Source organism: Symphalangus syndactylus, chromosome 17 (genome assembly GCF_028878055.3).
Source record: "Symphalangus syndactylus isolate Jambi chromosome 17, NHGRI_mSymSyn1-v2.1_pri, whole genome shotgun sequence".
NCBI lineage: Eukaryota > Metazoa > Chordata > Mammalia > Primates > Hylobatidae > Symphalangus > Symphalangus syndactylus.
Window position 1 is genome coordinate 39521872 of NC_072439.2, and position 24158 is coordinate 39546029.

Genomic DNA, 24158 nt, shown 5'->3' on the forward strand with positions numbered 1-24158 from the left:
GGTCCAAGAAGCCTGCCAGTCAGGTGAAATTTGGAGACTGGCTCATTCACCACCCACCGTGCAAACTGAAAGCCATTCTGAGTGGTCAGGGGAATATACCTGGCTCCTGGCTCAGGGCAGCAGCTTGATTCCTGAAGAATTTCATTAATGGTGATATGGGAAAATATCCCAGTGTAGGGGAACACCACAAAGGATAGAAGAGGGACCATAGCCAAAAAGCACACTTGTAGTTTGATGGAGACACAGAGCTCCAGAGACTCCTAGGCCAAGATAGGTCAGGGCCCTGATCATGAGTCCTGAAATATGGAACTGAAATATCTTGATGATTGCCTTTGGAGATGTTGGCTCTGCAAACCATACTCATCTTGCAAAGGTTCTGAGGCATCTAATAAGAATTCTAATACCTCTCCTTAGTAACAGCTAGCATTTCTTCAAGCTGGAAAGATTCTGCAGAGCCTCCATCCACCCCTACAAGTTGCCAATCCCCCTATATTTCCACCTTCTTTCCTGGCTTCCAGGAGTATAACAAAAAAAAATCTTAGCATAGCCTAGCTTAGTGTGTGCTGGGCCTGATTGGGGGAAAGGAGATTATACGCCAAAGGAATTGCAAGATTTAGATAGATGTATCAGCAAGGATCCAGGAGAGTTCGCAAGCCCTAGTTTGAGTTTTAAGGATGCTTAATCAAGGAGATAATAATACAAATCTGAATAAGAAAGAATTCATCAAGTTGGGGTCATTTACTTGGTACACACGATTTAACATCCTGGTAAAGACCCCAAGGGTCCTAGAAGGCAAAGTCACTGCTAGATGGCTATTAGAAGCACAGAGAAAATTATAACTCAAGCTGAGTAAAGTGGAAATGCCTGAGTTGCACTTATAGACAATAGAGAAAGAAATAATGAAGCTGATGGCAGAGAGAATGTTGAAATAAATATATTATGTGAAGCCAGAAGAAGATTTTTCAAGAGTATCATGGTCCATGAGAGGACTCAGAGACTACACATTCACCAGGGCCATCAAGAATGCACTGGTGAGACTGCCACCAAAATCACTCAGAAGTTCATTGGTGACTGTCCTTTGTAAGCCAGGGCTGAGAGTTGGTCACAGAGATCATTACCATCCCTGTGGATGATAGGACCACAAAGTAATAGGGACCAGGTGGCAGTTCTTAACTGCCAGAAGCCAGTATAACACAATTGTGATAATGACCAGCAAGGTAGGAGCAACAGCCAAGGAGGATTGACCATCAAGGAATCATAGAGTTGGTTACTGGAGCATGGGCAGCCAATCAGCATCCTGATTAACATCTACAGCCAGAAAAGACAAGGATGGAAGAAAAGGAGGCTGAGTGTATTTGCTCTAAAAAACAAACAAACAAACAAAGCACAATAACTTTCTCAGTTCCCTCAACTAAGTTTTAGATCCAAAACCTGAAGAAGTAGCCTAGCCCTTAGGAAGAAGGACCCTGCAATCCTCTGACAGGTATATGTGATAATGTTTTCCCTTGGTCCTTATCCCACCTAGGGTTCTACAACCATTTGCTTGGGTAACTACATACAAGAGAAAGGGGAATACATAGATATTTAGAAGACAGTTGGGTACAAATCTTAAGTTGACATTGGTACCTGGAGTCCAAAACATCATTGTGACAATTTACTATCAGTTCATATTGAGTCCATTTGTTTCTGTAGATCCACACAGTGGTTATTTTTCCAGCATCTGAGTGTATAATGAAATCGCAACTCATTTGGGTCCTTGGCTTGTGGAATAAGAGGTAGTGTAATGGAGAAGGCCAAAGAGAAACCCCTCAAATGCTCCTCATTCTCTTTAGCCTAAATAGTCAATTAAAAATAATATTGCATCCCATGGTGATGGCCCATGCTCATGCCACCATGAAAACAAACAAACAAAAAACACACAGGTAGAATTATATTTCTGTTTAATTAAAAAGTCTGGCCCCTGAAGACACCAGATGGATCTGAGCAAATAACTGAAGACTACCACAGACTCAACCAATAGTAGAATAGATCACACTTTGTCAAATGTGGTATCATTGCAGAAGTAGATTAATAAGGCCTCAAATATATGTTAGGTGGTCATTCATTTGGTGAATTTTTTTTCTATTGTGATTAGAAAATAATAGAATAAGCAAAAATATTTAATTCATTTAGAAAATAATAGAATAAGCAAAAATATTTAATTCTTTTTTTTACCTCAGAGTATATTAACTCTCCTATCCTCTTTGGAATATAGTCCAAAGGTATCTAAACTTTGTAGGTATCTCACCAAGCATCACATGGATCTATTATACTGATGACATGATGCTGATCAGACAGAATGGGCAAGAGGTGGCTAATAGGACTGAGACCTTGGGATGACACACACACTCCAACAGATGAGAGGTAATCACCACAAAGTTTCAGAGAATTACCAGATTAGTGATAATTTTAGGGATCTAGTAGTCAGAAGCATACAAGGTTGTCCCCTTCAAAGTGAATAAAAATGGTGTATCTATTCCACCATAAAAATGGAAACAGCTCTTGTTAGGCCTCTTTGGGTTCTAGACACAACACGGCCACACCAGGAAATATTTCTGTAGCCCAAATACCAAGTGACGTCAAAAGCTGACAGCTTTGAGTGGTGCTTAAAGCATAACAGGGCTCTTCAGCATGTCTATACCGTGGTGCAAACAGCCCTGCCACTTGGGTCACAAAATCTAGAAGAGCCTATGTTGTTGGAAATATCAATGGTGGGAAAAGATATGGTATTTAGTTGATGTCAATGACAATTCAGGTCCCTATAATCCTGAAGCAAGGTCACGCCCTCTAATCAAGGAACTGATAGGACAAGGGCTGGAAAATATGAGACAAGAGACAAGGTGGTCTGGCTAGAGGAATATGGATAGTCATATGGGGGTGGGCATGAAGTACAACAATTCTGTGTCTCTAAATGGGCACTAAAGTTAGTGCTTCACAGAAAGCATTTACCATTAAAGTGGCACAGAACATCCCAGTAAACAAAATGAATCAGGCAACTGCCATTAACCAGCTTCAAGGGACTGAACGTTTGTGCCTCCAACCCCAAATTTACATATTAAAATTCTAACCTTCAGTATGATGTTATACCATATTGGGGGCCTTTGGAAGGAGGTGGGGCCTTTGGAAGATAACTAAGTCATGAGGGTGGAGCCCTCATGAACAGGATCAATGTGCTTATGAAAGGAACCACAGAGAGCTCGCTTGTCCTCTTTACTATGTGAGGATACTGAGAAAAGACACCTGTCTGCAAACCAGAAGATGGCCTTTACAGAACCCAACCACTCTGGTCTCAGACTTCTAGGTTTTGGAATTGTGAGAAATAAGTGTTTTTTTATAGCCTGTCTATAGTATTTTGTTATAGCAAACCAAATGAAGACACCAGCATTAATCACTAGTCACCCCCACTACTGACATGATGGGCACTAAAGTGGGATGGCCACAGTGGTAGAGAAAGAAGTCTCTTATTGGCCCAACAATTTGGACTCCCACTATTGATCTAACTACTGCTGCCTCTGAATTTCCAACCTGTCAGCAACAGAGACCACTGCTGAGCCCCCAATATGATGCTGCTTCAAAGACCCACCAGGCACTTGGTAACAAGTTGATTGCAATGGACCCCTTGTGACTTGGAAGAGCCAGGGTTGTTCTTCACAGAAATTGATATTTATTCCAGGTGTGGATTTGCGTGCCCCAAAAGCATCATCCAGCACCATTATGAAAGGGATTAAGGAATACCTAACCTGTAAGCAGGAAATCTCACCCAACATGGCATCAGAAGAGTAGGCCCTCTTCACAGCAAAGGAGTTGCAGGGACAGGTATAACATAGTCATGGAATCCTGTGAATATATCACATGCAATCGGAGGCAGCCAGCCTCATAGGCAAAGATAAAGTGCCGCCTTGGAAAAATACCGGAAAGGATAGATTTTTCTCCTTTGGGATGAAGTATATGCATTAAATCAGAAGCCTTCACATTGTCCTGCTTCCCCTACCCCCACCTTCCCCCAGTAGAAAGAATATATGGATTCAGAAGTGAAGAGGTGGAAGTGGCTCACTCTCCATCAGCTCCCAGCTGAAGGACTTGGTGTTTCCTGTTTCTACAACTCTGGGGTCTGCAGGGGTGGAAGTCTTGCTCCCCTTGCTATACCACCTTGCTATACCATTGCCAGGTGGTATAAAAAAGGTCCTGTTGAACCACAATCTGTTGCAGCTTCTGGAGCACTTTAAAATTTCTGACAAAGACCATCAGTTGAAAAGAGGTATCACAATCTTGACAAGAATATTTGGCTCTGATCATCAGGCAGAGGAAAGGCTACTTGTTCACAATAGAGGCAGGAGGGAATACGTGTGGAATTCAGGTGATTTCTGGAGCAATTTTAACAGTGAAAAAATGTGCAGAAATCACATCCTGAGAGGGGTGCAATTATCAATGCTTCAGATTCCTCAGATAAGCCATCAAGACCCGCTACAGTCAGAACTGAGGGTAAGGAAATAACTGCATTGACGGGGCTACAATTCATCTTTCTAACCTCCTACTTGTAAGTTCCCTCTTACAAACAAAAAAGACCCCCTATACTCCCCCTAGAAGCCATGGAGGAGCTGCCCCCTTGAATGTACATGGAGAAGTAGATCTGTGCAAGGGATAGACTATAATGGCAAATGTGCTTTTCAGATCTTTCACTGTGGTAAGTAACTGCCACCCCTCTGGAAACAACTACCGCATTCTCATAAGGCTATACTTTCCCCAGGCTGCTCCCAGCCAAAGACTGGACCAGGTGAGAGATACTAGTGCTGCTGGCCTGTTTCTGCAGAAGCAGGGATCCTCTAACAGGTGGCTTTGGTTTGAGGGACGAAGTCCTGCCTAAAGCCTTTTTGGAAGTGGGCTACAGTCTGAGACCCTTCCTGCCTAATCCTGCTTCCTTCTTCCTCTTTGTTCACAGCTGTTATACCTGCATTGAGCTCTGAAGGTGCTTCCTGCTTATTACTGCTTTCTCCTCTTTATTCTTCATAGGCCTTTCCTAACAAATTATCATGCATAGTTAGGGACCCAAACCTATCCAATACATTATTTCAATTAAGTAATCGCAGTTTTTGCCTATAAAAGTAATACTGAAAACCACAATGACATTTGCTCCAATTTAATAGCTAAGATTATTTTGAATGACAACGCTCTTATAAACCATATTAGCAATCTTAATATCAATGCAAGTTGTTGGGAATGGCTCTTAACAACTCTCTTGCAGTTTATGTCACCACAGGGGTGAAATTTCTTGTTATTGGCTGTGGGTTTTCAGCTGGTTGTAAATTGACTCAAGTGCCATGTCCTGCATTTATTTTATTTTCTTCCAGAAATGTCCTAAGTGATTTGTTAACAAAAAATCTGGAGTCAAAATACAACCTAATAGTCCCTTAAAATATCACTGAATTTATTAAAACAAATGTGGTTAGTTTGGTATGAATTTTTCCTTAGTCCACCAATAAGAAGTTCTCTTTATGACTGCATTCTTTCTACATCTATAAATCATGAATTGTTTTATATATATATATATATATATATATATATATTTGCTTTTTATTTTCGGTGGCGTGGGGCTAGTCTTGGCCTTTACATGCTCAAATTCAGAAAGTCTCGTAATTCCGAAAGGATAAAGGGTAGACAGCCTCTCCTATATCTATTCAGAGTCCATTATTTCCCTTCTCATGAAAAACCAATGTTATTAATTTTTGTGTATTCTTCAATAGTAATTAAATGTGTGTAGATGCATGCACAACACACATACACACTCATACCTTGTTCTTTTAATTTATTAAAATTAATTATTAATTCTATATTTTGGAGGACTTTTCATATCGATATTTGAAAATGTTCCATGCTCATTTTTATTATCAAATGGTCTTTTATTGGTTAAATGTACCGTAATTTGTTTAACATGTTTTATGTTAATAAGATTTTTGTTTTGTCCAGTATTTTACCATTATTAAGAATTCTTAAAGAAAAAACATTACATAAACATTATTTTGCATATGTGGAGTATGTCTGTAGAAATTTGAAGTAGAACTGCTTTGTAGTAAGTTGTACATTTGTAATTTTGATAGATATTGCCAAATTTCCCTTCATAGCAGTTGTGCCAATTTACACTACTGCCACCAATGCAAGAGAGTTCCTGTTTCCTTATACCTTTATGATCCCAAGAACTTGCCAAACTTTTGAATCTTTCTTATTTTGATAGGTAAAATATTATATATTAATGTAGCTTTAATTTGCATTTTTCTTCCTAAGAGTATTGTTGAACAGCTTCATATGTATTTAAGAGCCATTTGTATATCTTTCTTTGAGTGTTCTAGGTCCATAGTTTTTGTCCATGGCGAAAAGTGTTCTTTTTTTATCAGATTGTAGCAACTTCTCATACTTTAAGAAAATTAGATCTTTATTATTTATATAAACTATGAATATTTTCCAGATTTTACGTATAATTTTTCATTTGTGTGTATTAAAATTTATTACACGTTTATGGCTTCAAAGTTTTGTGTCACAGAATAAAATTCTTTGTTTAGAGATTATAAAATAATTCTTCCATAGTTTAAAAAATACTCTAATGGTTATATTTTGTACATTTAAATCACGGGCCCATTTGAAATTTTACTCGTGTAAAGAATTGGGTGTAAATCAAACTATTTTTTTTTCAGCTGATTACCCATATGTCCAAACATCATTCATTAAATAATATATTTTTATTTTATGATTTCATCCACTGCTACCATATTAAACACAATGTGTATATTCTTTTGTATTTTCTCCTGTTCCATTGACCTGTTAATCAGAGTACTTGTGACATACTGTTTTAATTTTTCAGTATATAAAATATAATTTGGAGGCAGAACAAGATGGTGAAATAGAAAACTCTACTGATCTTTCATCCCCACCACACTGCAACCCCTGGCAAGGACATCAACTTAACAACTACGTACACAGAAAAAACTCATGAGAACCAAAAATCAAGTACGCACTCATAGTATCTGGTTTTAACTTCATGTCTCTGAAAGAGGCACTGAATAGAGAATTCTTCAGTCCTGACTCCTCAATGCCACCCTTTCCCCACCACCCAGCAGCAGCAGAGGTGTGGTCTGGAGAGTATCTCTGGCGGTTGGGGGACAGCGAACACAGCAATTGTGAGGCATTGAACTCAGTGCTGTCCTGTTGAGCATAAAGGAAAACCAGACCAAACTCAGCTGATGCCTGCCCACAGAGGAGCATTTAAACCAGCACCAGCCCTAGTCAGAGGGGAATCACCCATCCCAGGAGTCAGAACTTGAATGCCAGCAAACCTTGCCACCAAGGGCTACAAGCACTCTGTGTCTCCAAGTAAACACAGGACACAAGGACTGCAAATCTTAGGTGAGTCCTAGTCCTGAACTAGGCCCAGAGACACTGGACTGGGGTGGGGGACCACACAACATACCGAGACACCAGCTGTGGCAGCCAAGAGAGTGCTGGCATCGCCCCTCCCCTAAGCCCAGGCTGCTCAGCTCATGGCTCCAAAAGGGACCCTTTGCTTGCACTTAAGGAGAGGAGAAGGAAGAGTGGGAGGACTTTGTCTTGCATCTTGGACACCAGCCCAGCCACAGCAGGATAGGGCACCAGACAGAGGCCAGTGAGGCCCCCTTTCCAGGCCCTAGCTCCCAGATGACATTTCTAGACAAATTCTGGGCCAGAAGGGAACCCACTACCTTGAAGGAAAGGACCTATTACTGGCAGGATTCATCACCTGCTAACTGAAGAGCCCTTGGGCACTGAATAACCAGCAGCAATACCCGGGTATTAAATCAAGAGACTTGAGTGAGCCTCTAAGATTTGCTGGCTTCAGGAGAGATTTAGTATATTACTAGCTGTGTTGGCTATAGGACAAAACCCCTTGTGCTTGAGAAATGCAGAGGGAAATATAAAGGAGACTTTGTCTTGAACCTTAGGTACCAGCATGATTATGGAGGGCGGAGGCAGGTAGAGCACCTAGTGGGCTTTTGGGATTCCCCAATTCTAGGACTTAACTCTTGGACAGCATTCCTGGAGCTGCCTTGGGGCAGAGGGGAGCCCATTTCCTTGAAGCGTAAGTTTCAGGCCAGACAACATTCTCCACAGGCTGATTCAAGAGCTCTAGGGCCGTAAGGGAACATTAACTGGTGGTCTGGTAGTAGTATTCCTAGTGGCCTGGGGTGGAGGTGGCTACACAGTGAGGCTTCTCTGCCTTTGGAAATGGGAGGGAAGAGGGGGAAGGACTGTGTCTTGTGGTTTGAGTGCCAGCTGAGTTGCAATATATAGAACACCAGCTGGACTTCTAAAGTTTTGACTCTAGGCCATGACTCCTGGACAGCACCTCTCGATTCACCCAGGGCCTGGGGACCTCACCACACTAAAGGGAAGGACACATCCCTGGCTGGATTTGCCACCTGCTGACTATAGAACCCCAGGGCCTTGAGTGAATATAGGCAGTAGCCAGGGAGTGGTTACAGCAGGCCTTGGGTGAGACCCAGTGCTGTGTTGGCTTCAGGTCTGACCCAGCACAGTTATACTAGTGGTGGGCACAAGAGTTCTTGTGTCACTCCACCCCTTCTCTATTTGGGAGAAGGTAAGGGTAGACAACAGGAGCCTCTGCCTGGCAATCTAGAGAATTCTCCTGGATCTTGTCCAAGATTATCAAGGTGGTACTTCTACGAGTTTGCAAGAACCACAGCATTACTGGGCTTGGGGTGCCCCAAAACATAGATACAGCTTAAATCACAACACCCAAGGCCTTTCAAATATCTGGAAAGCCTTCCCAAGAAAGATGGCTACAAATAAGCCCATTCAGTGACAACTGCAATATAAATACCTGAATCTTTAATGCCCAGACATTGAAGAATATATACTGGCATCAACACCGACCAGGAAAACATCACCTCATGAAGTAAACTACATAAGACACCAGGGATCAATCCTAGGGAAACAGATGTGTGACTGTTCAGACAGAGAAGTCAAAATAGCTGTGTTGTGGAAACACAAAGAAATTCAAGATAACACAGAGAATGAATTCAGAATTGTATCAGATAAATTTAATAAAGAGATTGAAATAATTTAAAAGAATCAAGAGGAAATTCTGGAACTGAAAAATCCAATTGGCCTACTGAAGAATGCATCATAGTCCTTTAATAGTAGAATAGATTAAGCAGAATTAGTGAGCTTAAAGACAATATGACAAAAAATACACAATCAGGAGAGAAAAAAGAAGAAAACACAATGATGCACACCTGGAAAATAGCCTCACATAGGATCTAGAAAATAGGCTCTAGAAAATAGCCTCAAAGGGCAAATATAAAAGTTATTGGCCTTAAAGAGAAGGTAGAGAAAGAGATAGCGTATAAAGTGTTCAGAAGGATAATAAAAGAGAACTTCCCAAAGCCAGAGAAAGATATCAATATCCAAGTACAAGAAGGTTATAGTACACCAACCATATTTAACCCAAAGAAGACTACCTCAAGGCACTTAATAATCAAATTCTCAAAGGTCAAGGATAAAGAAAAGATCCTAAAAGCAGCAAGAGAAAAGAAACAAATAACATATAATTGAGCTCTAATAATTCTGGCAGCAGACTTTTCAGTGGAAACCTTACAGGCCAGGAGAGAGTTGCATGACATGTTTAAAGTGCTGAAGGTATTGATTTCATCAATACCAGACCTGTCCTTCAAGAAATGCTAAAGGGAGTACTTCAATCAGAAAGAAAAGCACACTGATGAGCAATAACTAATCACTTGAAGATACCGAACTTACTGATAATAGTAACTACGCAGAAAAACACAGAATATTATACTACTATAATGGTGGTATCTAAACTACTCTAAGTAGAAAGACTAAACAATGAACCAATCAAAAATAATAACTTTTCAAGACATAGTAATAAAATAAGATATAAGTAGAGACAACAAAAGAGCAGTGAAGGTAAGGCATAGAGTTTTTATTAGTTTTCTTTTTGCTTGTTCTTTATCTATGCAAATCATGTTATTATCAGGTTAAAATAATGGGTTATAAAACAACCCATTATTGCAAACCTCATGGTAACCTCAAACCAAAAAACATGCAATGGACACATAACAAATAAAAAACAAGAAACTAAATTATATCACCAGAGAAAATCCCCTTCACTAGAGGAAGACAGGAAGGAAAGAAAAAAGGAAGAGAAGACCACAAAACAACCAGAAAACAAATAACAAAATGGCAGGAGTAAGTTCTTACTTATCAGTAATAATACTGAATATAAATGGACTAAACTCTCCAGTAAAATGTCATAGACTGGCTGAAGGGATAAAAAAAACAAGACTCACACATCACCTATAAAGACACATATTGAAAATAAAGGGATGGAAAAAGATATGCCATGCCAATAAAAGCCAAAAAGAGCAAGAGTTGCTATACTTACATTAGACAAAATAGATTTCAAGACAAAAACTATAAGAAGAGATAAAGAAGGACACTATATAACGATAAAGGGGTCAATTCAATGAGAAGATATAACAATTTTAAATATATATGCACCCAACACTGGAGCACCCAGATATATGAAGGAAACATCATTAGAGCTAAACAAAGAGATAAGCACCAGTACAATAATAGCTGAAGACTTCAACATCTCACTTTCAGCATTGAACAGATCTTCTAGACAGAAAATCAACAAAGAAACATCAGACTTAGGCAGGGGCTGTGGCTCACGCCTGTAATCCCAGCACTTTGGGAGGTCCAGGTGGGCAGATCACGAGGTCAGGAGTTCAAGACCAGCCTGACCAATATGGTGAAACCCTGTCTGTAATAAAAATACAAGAATTAGCCAAGTGTGGTGGCATGACCCTGTAGTACCAGTTCCTCAGGAGGCTGAGGCAGAAGAATCGCTTGAACCCGGGAGGTGGAGGTTGCAGTGAGCCAAGATCCCACCACTGCACTCCAGCCTGGGCAACAGAGTGAGACCCCATCTCAAAAAACATAAAAAAAAAGAAAGAAAAGAAAAGAAAAAAGAAACATCAGACTTAATTTGCACTATAGACCAAATGGATCTAATAAATATTTACAGAAAATTTCATCCAAAAGCTGCAAAATATGCAGAATACACATTCTTTTCATCAACGTATGGATCATTCTCAAGGATAAATCATATGTTAGGTCTCAAAACAAATATTAAAACATTTTAAAAAAAGAAATAATATCAAGCATCTTACCTGACTAGAAATTAATTACAAGAGGAATTTTGGAAATTATACAAACACATGGAAATTAAACAATATGCTATTGAATGACGAGTGAGTCAATTAAGAAATTAAGAAGGAAATTGAAAATTTTCTTGAAACAAACAACAATAGAAACACAACATATCAAAACTGACAGAATACAGCAAATGTAGTACTAAATTGGAATTTTATAGCTATAAATGCCTTCATCAAAAAAGAACAGAAACTTCAAATAAAGAATCTAATAATGCATATTAAATAACTAGAAAAACAAGAGCAAACCAAACCCAAAATTAGTAGAAGAAAAAAAATAATAAAACAAAGAAGACATAAATAGAAATTTTTAAACATATAAAAGATCAATGAAACAAAAAGTTGTGTTTGTTTTACAAAATTGTGTTAAACAAAATTGAAAAACTTTAGGCAGACTAAGGAAAAAATACAGAAGATCCAAATAAATAAAATCAGAAATAGAAAAGGAGACATTACAATTGACACTACAGAAATTCAAAGAATTGTTAGTGGCTACTATGAGCAACTACATGCCAATAAATTGGAAAATCTAGAAGAAATGGACAAATTCCTACATATACACAACCTACTCAGAGTGAACCCAGAAGAAATCCAAAACCTGAACAGACCAATAATAAGTAACGAGATCAAAGCTGTAATAAAAAGTATCCTAGGAAAGAAAAGCCTGGGACCCAATGGCTTTACTGCTAAATTCTACCAAATATTTAAAGAACTAATACCAATCCTACTCAAACTATCCTGAAAAATAGAGGAGAGAATACTTTCAAACTCATTCTATGAGGCCAGTATTAACCTTGATAAGAAAACCAAAGACACATGCACACGCGCACGCACACACACACACACACAACTACAGGCCAATATCTCTGATGAGTATTGATGCAAAAATCCTCAACAAAATACTAGCAAACTGAGTTCAACCATACATAGAAAGATCATCCTTCATGACCAAATGGGATTTATTCCAGGGATGCAAGGATGGTTCAACACACAAAAATTAATCAGTGTGATACCTTATGTCAACAGAATGAAAGATAAAAGCCATATGATCATTTTAATGGATGCTGGAAAAGCATTTGATAAAATTCAATATTCCTTCATGATAAAAACCCTAAATAACCGGGAATAGAAGGAACATACCTCAAAATAATAAAAACCATATACGACAGACTCACAGCTAGTATCATATTGAATGGGCAAAAACTGAAAGCCTTTTCTCTAAGATTTGGAATGCAGTAAGGATGTCCACTGTCACCACTGTTATTCAACATAGTACTGGAAGTCCTAGCTAGAGCAATCAGACAAGAGAAAGAAACAAATGGCATTTAAATTGGAAAGGAACAAGTCAAATTATTCTTGTTTTCAGATAACATTATTTTATATTTGGAAAAACTTAAAGACTCCACCAAAAATGTATTCGAGTTAATGAACAAATGCTGTGAAGTTGCAGGATACAAATTCAACATAAAAAAATAGCATTTCTATATGCCAATACTGAACAATGTGAAAAAGAAATTTTAAAATAATCTGATTTGCAATAGCCACATGTAAAATTTAATACATAGGCATTAATCAAAGTAAAAAATCACTGTAAGGGAAACTATAAAACATTGATAAAGGAAATTGAAGAGAACACCAAAAATGGAAAAAACTCCATGTTTATGGATTGGAACAACCAATATTGGTAAACGTCCATACTACATAAAGCAATTTACAGATTCCATACAATTCCTATCGAAATATCAATGACATTCTTCATAGAAATAGAAAAAAAGTTCTAAAATTGATATGGAACCACAAAAGACCCAGAGTAGCCAAAGCTATCCTGAGCCAAGAGAACAAAACTGGAGGAATCACATTACCTTACTTCAAATGATACTACACAGCTGTGATAATCATAACATATTGGTACCAGCATAAAAACAGACACATAGGCCAATGGAACAGAATGTAGAGTCCAGAAACAAATTCATACACCTACAGTGAGCTCATCTTTGACAAAACTGCCAAGAACATACAATGGGGAAAGGACAGTCTCTTCGATAAATGGTGCTGGGAAAACTGGATATCCTATGCAGCAAAGTGAAACTAGACCCCTATCTCTCACCATATAAAAAAAATCAAAATGGATTAAATACTTAAATCTAATAATTTAAACTATGAAACTACTAGAAGAAAACATTGGGGAAAATCTCCAGGACACTGGTCTGGGCAAAAATTTCTTGAGTAACACCCCACAAGCACAGGCAACCAAAGCAAACGTGGACAAATAGGATCATATCAAGTTAAAAAGCTTCTGCACAGCAAAAGATATAGTCAACAAAGTGAAGAGACAACCCACAGAATGGGAGAGAATATTTGCAAACCTCCCATCTGACAAGAGATTAATAACCAGAATATATAATGGGCCCAAACAACCCTAAGGGGAAAAAAAAATCTAACAATTAAAATGCGCAAAAGATTTGAGCAAACATTTCTCAAAAGAAGACATACAAATGGCAAATAGGCACATGAAAAGGTGCTCAGTCGGAGAAATGCAAATCAAAACTACAATGAGACAATATCTCATCTCACTTAAAATGGCTTATATGCAAAAGAGGCAATAACAAATGCTCGCAAGGATATAAAGAATAAGGGAACACTTGTGCATTGTTGGTGGTAATGTAAATTGGTGCAACTATTATGGAGAACAGTTTGAAGGTTCCTAAAAAAGCTAAAATTGAGCTACCATATGATCCAACCATTCTACTGCTGGGTATATATCCAAAAGAAAGGAAATCAGTATATCAAAGAGCTGTCTGTACTCCTGTGTTTGTTGCAGCACTGTTTACAATAGCTAAGATTTGAAAGTAACCTGTGTCCATCAACAAATGAATAAAGAAAATGTGATACATATACACAATGGAGGACTATTCAGCCATAAAAAAGAGCAAGATCCAGTCACTTGCAACAGGGATGGAACTGGAGATCATTATGTTAAGTGAAATAAGCCAGGAACAGAAAGACAAACATCACATGTTCTCACTTTTTTGTGGGATCTAAAAATTAAAACATTGAACTCACAAACATAGAGAGTAGTAGGATGGTTATCAGAGGCTGGGAAGGGTAGTGGAAAGGTGAAGTGGGGAGAGGTGTGGATGGTTTACAGGTACAAAAAACTACAAGAATGAATAAAACCTACTATTTGATAACACAACAGGATGACTATAGTCAATAATAACTTAATTGTATATTTTAAAATAACTTAGAGTGTGATTGGATTGTTTATAACTCAAGGGTTAAATGCTTCAAGGGATGGATACTCCATTCTCCATAATGTGTTTCTTTCACATTGCATGCCTGTATCAAATCATCATACCCCATAAATACATATATCTATTATGTACCCACAAAAATTTAAAATTTAAAGTTAAAAATAAAATGTTGTCTAGTGAGTTAGACCAAACTCCTTTCTTTTTCCTTCTTTTTGTCAAAACTTTTGTAATTATTCGTATTTATTTTTCCCATATTAAAGTAAGATCAGCTCATCTATTGAAATTAAAAACACACTTGATATTGCCATAGGAATGCACTAAATATATACATTAATTAGATATAATTACATGTTTATCATGTGCCTGTCCCAGAACATGGATGCTTCCTATTTTATTTCAAGTCTACCTTGGAGAGCTTATTATTTTGTATGTAAATAATGCATAACCATTTTATATTTATTTCTATTTTATCTTTTATTTGCTATTATGTGTGATTTTTTCTTCCATTATATCTCTTATTTAGCTATTAATTACATATCTGAACTATTAATTTATTTATATTTTTTGTTTGCTTATTATGAAAGTATCTTAATTTTTTGTAATTGTTTTGTTTTTGGCAATAAACTTGCAAATTGTTTTGATTCTTTTGTGATTTTCCAATAACAAAACATATCATTTGTATATTAGCAATAATTTTTTTTTTTTCAAAAATTTGTACCAATGATTCATTTTTCTTTTCTAATCATTTTGGTTAGTAGCTTTAGAACAATAATAAGAAATATTTTGTTTTTTGATGTTAATGTTTTCCCATTAAGAATGATGTTGAGGCTGAGCGCGGTGGCTCATGCTTGTAATCCCAGCACTTTGGGGGGCCAAGGCGGGCAGATCACAAGGTCAGGAGATCGAGACCACAGTGAAACCCCGTCTCTACTAAAAATACAAAAAAATTAGCTGGGCGTGGTGGTGGGCGCCTGTAGTCCCAGCTACTCAGAGAGGCTGAGGCAGGAGAATGGCGTGAACCCTGGAGGCGGAGCTTGCAGTGAGCCGAGATCGCGCCACTATACTCCAGCCTGGGCGACAGAGCGAGACTCTGTCTCAAAAAAAAAAAAAAAAAAAAAAAAAGAATGATGTTGAATTGTCATCTGAGATAAATACATTTTATCATGTTAAGTAAGTTCATCTGCTCTATTTTATTAAATTTTAAAAACACATGTTAGATTTTGGACTGTCTTTTCAGCAATATGGAACATGGTTTTAGTTCACAAATTTGTTTTAGTATTTCTTAACACTTGTATTTCTTTTACTTTTTTTGTTTGTTTGTTTTTGTTTTTTTTTTTTGTTTGTTTTGAGACAGAGTCTTGCTTTCTCGGCCAGGCTGGAGTGCAATGGCGTGATTTCAGCTCACTGCAACCTCCGCCTCCCAAGTTCAAGTGATTCTCCTGCCTCAGCCTCCCAAGTAGCTGGGACTATAGGTGCGTGTAACCACGCTCAGCTAATTTCTTGTATTTTTAGTAGAGACGGTGGTTTCACCATGTTAGCCAGGATGGTCTCGATCTCCTGACCTCGTGATCCACTCGCCTTGGCCTCCAAAAATGCTGGGATTACAGGCGTGAGCCACCGGGCCGGGCTACTTGTATTTCTTTATAAATAAAAGTGTTAATTCTCTTTTTAGTCGATTCTTTTGTGCTTTGATATCACATTTTGGGGGCTTTATAGAAATAATTCAGAAGGTTTTTTTCTGTTTGAGAATATTTTAAGTTATTTTGAAAATATTTGTTTTTCAAAACATTGTTATAACTTACTCCGACACAATGTGAGCTTCGTGCATTTTGGAAAGCTGTGAGACCAAGCATCTTGACAAATTTCTCATTTTATTGTAAGTATAACCATTCTGGTCTTTGTTTTTCACTTAAACTTTGCCATTTTCTCTGTCCATAAAATAGATTTAAAAAGGGTGAGCATATCAGTCTCTTAGGAATGTTTCGATATGGTTATATTTATATTATCACTTCTTCCTTTGCTCACCTATGATTTCTCCTTTTAAAAAAAAATTCATTTTTATTGCTTTATTTTATTACTATTCTTTTAAGAAGCAACTTTTGGATGCATTGGTTTAAGTGTTTTTCTCTTTTGCCATTTATTAACTCATTATTTTATTATTTTATTGCTTTAACAATTTTTTCCTAAATTTCTTAAGTTGGATGCATAATTCATTCATTTTCTTTCTTTTTGGAATTCTTTAATGCCATATTTGATTAAATTATTGAAGCTGAAAATTTTCCTCTGAACACAGTCTTAACAAGTTTCACGTATTGGATATGCAGTATTTTCACTATTATACTTAGATTTTTTAAAATAAATAATTTTATATGGGAAAGCTTTTTAAATCAGCTTTTAATGCTTTTGTTTTCTGTGTGTGTTTTTTTTTAATTTTAGGTATTTTTACACAGTGAAGGGAGGGCATAATCTAATATTACTTTTTGACATTTACTGAGGATTTCTTTCTAATACCTGGGCAAATGCATTTCAAAATTTCATATTGCAAAAGTTCCATAGCCACTTGAAAAGACAGTCTATTCTCTCTTTTCAGGGTTTCGTACAAATCAATTATATTTAACCTTTTATTTGTGTAATTTAAATCTCACGTGCTGGCTTTCATTTTTTTTTCTGCCTGGACTGTGATAAACTAAAAGGAATGAACCAAAATTTTACATTATTAGTAATTTTGTGTCTATTTCTCATTGTAACTGGGAGATTTTTTCTTTATGAATGTTGATGGCATGTTGTTTATTGAATATGTATTAATAACTTTTGTATCTTTACTTTCCACATTATAAAGCATTCTACTTTGTCTCATGTAATGCATTTTGCTCTGAATTAGATTTTGCCTCATGTGAATATGATTTCTGCCTTGTTTGTTTTTATTTTCTATTGCACATTTGTCAATTCTTTTTTAATTTTAAGTTTCTGGGTACATGTGCAGGATGTGCAGGTTTGTTACATAGGTAAATATGTGCCATGGTGGTTTGCTGCACTTATCCACCAATCACCTACATATTAAACCCAGCATACATTAGCTATTTTTCTTAATGCACTCCCTCCCCTCACTGCACCCCCAAGAGGCCCCAGTGTGTGTCGTTCCTCTCCCTGTATCCAAGTGTTTTCATTGTTCAGCTCCCACTTATAAGTGAGAACATGCAATGTTTGGTTTTCTGTTCCTGTGTTAGTTTGCTAAGGATAATGGCTTCCAGCTCCATCCACGTCCCTGCAAAGGACATGATCTCATTCTTTTTTATGGCTGCATAGTATTCCATGGTACTACATTTTCTTTACCTAGTCTATCATTAATGAGCATTTGGATTGATTTCATGTCTTTGCTATTGCTGCAAAGAATAGTGCTTCAATGAACATATGCGTGCGTGTATCTTTGTAAAGGAATTATTTATATGCCTTTTGGTATATACCCAATAATGAGATTGCTGGGTCAAATGGTATTTCTGGTTCTAGATCTTTGAGGAATTGCCACACCATCTTACACAATGGTTGAACTAATTTACATTCCCACCAACAGTGTAAAAGCATTCCTATTTCTGTGCAACCTCACCAGTATCTATTGTTTCTTGACTTTTTAATAATCGCCATTCTGACTGTTGTGAGATGGTATCTTATTGTGGTTTTGATTTGCATTTCTGTAATGATCAGTGATGTTGAGCTTTTTTTAATGTTTCTTGGCCACATGAATATCTTCTTTTGAGTAGTGTCTGTTCATGTCCTTTGTCCACTTTTTGATGGGATTGCTTGTGGGTCTTTTTGTAAATTTGTTGAAGTTCCTTGTAGATTCTGGATATTAAACCTTTGTCAGATGGATAGATTGCATTTTCTCCTGTTCTGTAGGGTGCCTGTTCGCTCTGATGATAGTTTCTTTTGTTGCGTCAATTCTTTTTAACATCAATCTTTTTGAGACACTTTGCTTTAGACTGTCTTTCTGTTCATTCTAGTTGGGTTTCACTTTGTGATCCGTTGAGATTTTTTTCTTTTAATAGGTAAGCATAGCCCATTTAGGTTAAATAATATCACAAGAATGTTTGATCTTAATTATGTTGTACTTTTGAAATTTAGATGATATTCACATAACATTAAATTAACCATTTTAAAGTGAACAATATAGCCACATTTAGTAAATTCACAGTGTTGTACAATTCTGTTGTACTTTGAAATATCTTTTGCAGCTTATTTGAGAATATGTTGTATAGATTTAATAAAATCCTTTACTGTGTTCCTCTTGCTCATATATTTCTATCTTAAGAAGGTTTTTATTTTTGTTATAATTTTACTTGATAACTAAAAGTTCTGATAATGCGTGTAATCCTGCTTCCTACAAGTAGCAATATTATGTCCCACTATCCTAAAATACACATGTGTTTATGTCTTACTTGTAGACAATGTTAACCAATTTTTTCTTGGTTAGGTGAAGTTGATCTTAAGAAAGTCTTATAGGAACATTTTACTACCTGGTTCTTATATGATCACGATTGATCTGTAACATTTTTTACTTGAAATACAGTTACATTTGATATGAAATCTTTGGCTCCTTTTTTCCTAGAAGATTTCAGAGGTATTACTCTACCTTCCTTCATGTCTAAGGAAGACTAGGGCTAGCTTGGCTTTTTCACTCTTCGTAAGTGACTTTATCTATGTACCTGTTGCCTGAAGAATACCATCATTATCTTGGAAGTGCAGTATATTTACCAGGATGTGCCTTTGTTAATTTTCAGGTAAATTTGCATGGGAAACAGTATGTCCATTCAAATCCTCTTTTATTTTAAAAAGTATATCTTTAAATATTTGTTCTGTTCAATCATTTCAGTTAACTTCATGGAAGAATAATTATGTTTTAGTTTGTCATTAATGTCTTTAATTGTTTTCTACAGTGTTTATTTTCACTGTAACCCTCAAACTTTGTCCTGCTTTTTGTGATGGCTTTATATTTTTTCCTTTTACTTCTTTCCTGAATTATGCCAATTTCTTTTTATTTCCTGCTGCTATCATATCATTTTTCTCCTTGAGTACTTACATTTTTGTTTTATACACTTATTTTATAGAATGTTTAATTTATTTCTGTATTTTAATAATAAGTAAAGTCTTGGCAAATGAAAATTTTTACTCGTTCCATGAGAACACTTCTCTGTTGTGAGTTTGTTTCCAGCTGCATGTAACAGTAAAACCCCAAAGGACTGTAGCACAAATAAAATTTATCCCCAATTCATGTATAAACAAACAAAAAAAGATTGGTATCCGGTAGCCTGGAGCTGGTGAGTGCCCACAAAATTACCTACGATCTTTCTGACTCATTGTATCTCATTCTGGCTAGAAATTCAACTGCGGAGGAGGAGGGGGAGAAGAAAGTATCACTTTCTTTTCAAGTAATTCTTCAAAAGTTCCACCTAACACTTCTGCTTATATATCTCTTTGACCCAAACTTAGTCAAGGAGCCATGTGTATCTTTAAAAGAAATTGGGAGACATAGTTTCTCAGCTGGATGGGCCATGACAACTATAAATTAGGATTCTTTTGCTCACAAAATGGATGAGATTAGGTTTAGGGGACCACAACAGAAGTTGAAAAGAAACAGCTGCCACAACATCTTTCATCTTCATTTTCTTTTTCTGTTTCTCCCACTACCCCGCCTTTTAAACTTATTCTTTATTTCAATAAGTTTTTTCCTTATTGTAGTTTTTTTGTTGTGTATTTTTCCGGATTTGTTATTTCAGAATTTTCATGTGAGACAGGGGACACATATCCCATTACCATGATCTGCCTGAGGATTGCTTAGCTGTGACTTCTCTACAACCAACAAGAATAAGTAGCCATGGATTTGTTTTTCCTGATAGAAAGACTACACTCTGTCATGCTGCTCTTCATATTGTACAGTGTGGACTTCGGTTTTACACTTCAGGGTAGGCCTCTCAGTTTAAATAGTGGTATTTTTACTGGTTCTTCCTGAAATCTACAGTCAAAGCCAACTTCTCCAATGGGATCCTTGTTTCCTCCACTTTCTTTCAGGGGTCCACCTGTTCTATTTCTATTCTTTTGAGCACCATTCCAGCTATTTGAGAATCTGGAGTTTTGGTTGACTTCTAGTTTTCCCCAAAAATAGATTCTATTTATTTATTCAGATTTTATAATTTTGTTTCACTTCTCCTTGTTGGCTGTGAATAATTTCCAGAAAGAGAATGACATTTAATAACTATATTCAAATGAAGGCCCAAACCATTACTTTTTACAATCTATCCTATAATTGTTTTGTTACAGTGATATCAAGCATTTTCTTGACTTTGACAATGACTTTGCCTATATATTTACAGTTTGCTGGAACCCTTTTAATTCTTCATCACTTCCCAACTTGCTCTTGTGACACTGTTGTAATAATCAGTGAATTTTTGCAAATTAGCTCAATGCCCTCTGTGTTATTATCCATTGGAACCAAATATTTAAATTCATTAAAAGCAGGTTTCCTCTCAATTTTTTGACTAACTTGGATTTCAATTTCTGTTTTAAAATATTTGTTCTATTCTTTAAATTCTATTCTGATGTTTCTACTCTATTCTAATATCTTTGCCAGAAAAAAAGGGCAGAAGCAAAGAAGAGAGAGGTACTCATTTCTTTCTGTCATCTATTAACACTGCTATCTTCCCCATGCAGCACATTACTCCTGTCTGTGAAGAAGAAAAGAAGTACCGATTACAAAACAGAGACCTAGCTTTTTTTTTTTTTTTTTTTGACATTCTACCATTGTTTTCTAGGCACTCTTAAAATATACAGCTTGGAATCAGCTATCTTCCCTAAGTGCTTATTCATTTTTAATAAATGCAATAATGAGTATGGTGATTCAATATTTTTACAGATGAATTTCTCCCTTTATCTCAACATTCTTACCCTAGACCTTTAATTGCACAATCTTTATTATTCATTCTCTTTACCATACCTCCCACTGTCATCTAGCCTCTAACACACTGGAATTCTTTCTGGACATCAATGCCTTAAGACCCTATCTGAAGCTATAATTCCTGGTAGTAACCACATTTAAGCTTCTGTCTGCTATCTAAATTGGAGCTCCAGACTACTCATGTCTGAATCATTTATTTGTATCCTCATAAGGCTATTATGTTGCTTAACTCATGTTGCTAAACATCATCGTCTTGGCTATCTATCTTTTGCTTTACCTCAAAACTTCCTAGTTTTATTCTCTTCTGTCAATATTAAATTTTTAAATTGCAAAAACAACCATTTCTTCTAACACAGGTTTAGATGGAAGTAAACATGTGAAAAAGCTTTATGTTATTTTAAGTATATATCCCAAAATATATCCATGAGCATGTTTAGATCTCTTGTCTCTTCACAGTTTTTAAGAAAGGGGAGAAGGAATGGCCACTACCTCAACAAGGAGAGCAATATAGTGCAGAGGAAAGTTCTGAACAGACAGGAAGGAAAAGCAAAAGCCTGTGCCTTCTGGCTAAGTGATTTATGATAAGATGACAGAGACAGAGAGATGGATGGGAGACAGAAAAACCGGGTCTCATTGCCTCTGCAGATATCAGCTTGGAAAGATGGAAACATGTTCAGTATGTTAGTGAGATGTCGGGGAAGGGTGCTTTCCCCTAAATTCAGATACGGAATTTGGTGTGGAAAGCTCTGCATCTGATAGTGTTCAGTCAACATAAGGCAACTTCCAAAGAGTTAAGGCAGGGAGAGTGTCACTCTTGCACAACTGAGCCTTCCTCAGTTCCCCACAAGTCTACAATTAGAGAAGTAAAACTAACTGAGTTGGTGATGATCACTACTCCTATTTTAAAACCAGAATGAAGTAACACGTTTCCTGTTCATATCAAGAAACATTTCATCTGACATTCTCGCTGACTTCCTGATTTTTTTTCTATTGCAAAATGTGAGTTCCACTCTGTTTTTACTTCTGTTGTTTCAAATAACTCAGCAAATAATTCATTTCATTCTTGTCCTGATGAATTGCATTTGTGTGCCACTTTCTCTAGCTTATCAACAACATGCTTAATTATGAGGGTAAGACTCCAAAATCATGTTACAAGTTTTTAGTTTAAATATTTATTAAGATCTTACAAAATACCCAGGAAAAAAAAAAGCAAAGATCTCACGTACAGAGCTCAAAGATATTGTATTCCCCTTCGGTTGGCACTACCATAGTCACAGCTTTGGGGCACCTATATTACCTCCTGGTAAAAAGAGTGATCGTGGAGTCACTAGGGTTCAAATCCTTGCCCCACTACATCCTGTCTGGGTCACTGTGGGCTAATTGCTTACCCTCTCTTACCTTCGGTTATTCTGTTTGAAAAAAGACCGTCTTCCTCTCGAAATTGCTATGATACCTATTGCAATACTAATTGAAATAATGGTGCTCGCTTCGGCAGCACATATACTAAAATTGGAACGATACAGAGAAGATTAGCATGGCCCCTGCGCAAGGATGACACGCAAATTCGTGAAGCGTTCCATATTGGGGATTTCCGGCCAAGATGGCCGAATAGGAACAGCTCCGGTCTCCAGCTCCCAGCCCCAGCGACACAGAAGACGGGTGATTTCTGCATTTCTGCTTGAGGTACCGGTTTCATCTCACTAGGGAGTGCCTAACAGTGGGTTCAGGACAGTCGGTGAAGCGCACTGTGCGCGAGCCGAAGCAGGGCAAGGCATTGCCTCACTCGGGAAGCGCAAGGGGTCAGGGAGTTCCCTTTCCTAGTCAAAGAAAGGGAAAACAGACGGCACCTGGAATATCGGGTCAGTCCCGTCCTAATACTGCGCTTTTCCAACGGGCCTGGAAAACGGCACACTAGGAGATTGTGTCCCGCACCTGGCTCGGAGGGTCCTATGCCCACGGAGTCTCGCTGATTGCTAGCACAGCAGTCTGAGATCACGCTGCAAGGCGGCAACGAGGCTGGGGGAGGGGCGCCCGCCATTGCCCAGGCTTGCTTAGGTAAACAAAGCAGCCAGGAAGCTCGAACTGGGTGGAGCCCACCACAGCTCAAGGAGGCCCGCCTGCCTCTGTAGGCTCCACCTCTGGGGGCAGGGCACAGACAACCAAAAACTCAGCGAGAACCTCCACAGCCTTAAATGTCCCTGTCTGACGTGGTTCTCCCAGCACGCAGCTTGTGATCTGAGAACGGACAGACTGCCTCCTAAAGTGGGTCCCTCACCCCTGAGCAGCCTAACTGGGAGGCACCCCCCCAGTGGGACAGACTGACACCTCATTCAACCGGGTACTCTTCTGAGACAAAACTTTCAGAGGAACTATCAGACAGCTGAATTTGTGGTCTCACGAAAATCCGCTGTTCTGCAGCCACCGGTGCTGACACCCAGCCAAGCAGGGTCTGGAGTGGACCTCTAGTAAACTCCAACAGACCTGCAGCTGAGGGTCTTGTCTGGTAGAAGGAAAATTAACAAACAGAAAGGACATCCACACCAAAAACCCATCTGTACATCACCATCATCGAAGACAAAAAGTAGACAAAACCACAAAGATGGGGAAAAAACAGACCAAAAAAACTGGAAACTCTAAAAA

General features: G+C 37.6%; 1 non-coding gene across 1 annotated transcript; it reads left to right on the top strand.

The window, feature by feature from the left end:
• The first annotated feature begins 22997 nt into the window (after window positions 1-22997).
• LOC129467187 (U6 spliceosomal RNA) lies at window positions 22998-23104 on the top strand. Its single transcript, XR_008652311.1, has one exon. It is a non-coding gene; the product is annotated as a U6 spliceosomal RNA (small nuclear RNA).
• Window positions 23105-24158: the final 1054 nt, after the last annotated feature.